Source organism: Trachemys scripta, chromosome 14 (assembly GCF_013100865.1).
Source record: "Trachemys scripta elegans isolate TJP31775 chromosome 14, CAS_Tse_1.0, whole genome shotgun sequence".
Classification (NCBI taxonomy): Eukaryota; Metazoa; Chordata; order Testudines; family Emydidae; genus Trachemys; species Trachemys scripta.
Window position 1 is genome coordinate 12425877 of NC_048311.1, and position 1924 is coordinate 12427800.

Consider the following 1924-nt stretch of genomic DNA (forward strand, 5'->3'; position numbering starts at 1 on the left):
TAGAGTCAGAACTCCATCTCGCAGTGCCCCCCATTGTTTGTGTGGTAGTTGGTTCCATCTCATACTTCATGGCTTCTTTCTCCTTCCTTCTCCTGCCACAGCTCCTTTCTCTGGACTACAGAGTGAGCTGCTTTCTACTTTCACTCGTGCTCAGTAATACATGGCTTGGTCTCGGGCCAGATCCAGGAACAGAAGCCCCCACACAGCTCCCATTGCAAAAAATCAAGTAAGGGAGAACAGGCTTTGCCCCCGGCCTTCACTTTAGTATTTACACTTATGGGTTCTCCATGAATAAACCCCTGAAAAGTGACCATCATTTCAGACAAAGAGCGAGAGAGAGGCCTTCGACTGTTATTAACATAGTGAAACCAGCACCAAGTCTCATTGTAATTGTCCCCTCCTCCTCGTCTGACACAGAGGAGAACCCACTATCTCTGCCATTAAAGGTGATAATGACAGTGAATTTCCCAGAGGCTTTCAGTTAAACTGCAGAAAGAGAGGCCAGAGCTGGGCACAAGGGCATCTTTCTTAGGCTTTGTCTACACTGGCACTTTCGTCATTAAAACTTTTGTCACTCAGGGATGTGATAAACCACTTCCCTGAACAACAAAAGTTTTAACGACAAAAAGCACTGGTGTGGACAGGACTTCGTCAGTGGGAGCCACACTCCTGGTGATGAAGCTGCCAGTCCTGGCTGGCTACACGGCGCACTTTACAATGGCGCAGCTGCAGTGGCACAGCCATGCCGTTGTAAGGGGCGCGGTGTAGACATAGGCTTAGCCCATGGTGTATTGCCCAGCTGCCATACCAGAGACTCACGATACATTGCAGATGCGCCAGGGGTCACTGTGGTGTTGTAAGGCTTTCGGTGTCATGACATGAAAGTCATGCAATGTCCTCTACCCCCACTGCTCCGCTTCGCTGCCTGGTGCTCTCCTTAGAGCAGTCTGGTGACTGCCAGCCTGGGACACATTGCCATATCATTTTGGCAACTAAGTACTTTTAAAGCAGATACTAAAACATAAAGGGCTTGATCCTGCCAGCATAGGTGCAGAGAGATGCAAGCTGGATAGAGATCCTGATCCGGCACTAGAGAGAGTACAGCTACGCATCCAATTGGTTACTCTGGCCAAGAAGCAGAAGGGAGGCCTGAGAAGGCAGGTCATTGCTAAGCAGTGAGGATCCCCCGTGAGCTAACATCCTGGCAGGCACCTCCACTCTCCCTCTACACTCCCACCCTTTTTGCCATGCACTCCACAGTAAGAGCCCTGCAGAATTGAGATTCACAACAGCTCGGTGGGGAGGGCTGCACCTAGTACTGCTAGGTAGCCTCTCCCTGCATACCCACTGGAGCACACCAACCTTGTACTGTAAATGCTCCCAGCTCATGTGTGCTGGTGCTTATGGCTAGTGCCTAGGTACTGAAGCTATACATAATGCCTCACTGCATATACAGCAGAGGAAGAACGTGTGGGTTGGATAGCAATGTTGATGCAAAAGGGAGTAATTCACTTACCCTGTGGACAGTGGGAGGCTAATACCTAACAGACCCTGATGCCTTTCTGAGCAGACAGGACACACTTAAACCCAAGAAAGGCACAGGAAGCCCTGGGTCCAGATTATTTAAATTGTCAGCTCTTCAAGGCTCTTTTTGCTCTGTGTTTGTACAGCACCTAGCACCATGGAGTCCTGGTCCAGGAACAGGGCTCCTAGGCATGACCACTATACAAATAATAACTAACAATTCTGAGAGCTGTGCCAATTTACACAGGCTGAGAAAAATACCACCACCACCTCGCTCTGATCTAGTGCTTCTCATCAGTAGACCCCAAAATGCTTTACAAAGATAGCAAGCACTATTATTCCCATTTTCCAGATGAGGCAACTGAGGCACGGGAAGTTGAAGTGATTTGCCCAAGGTCAC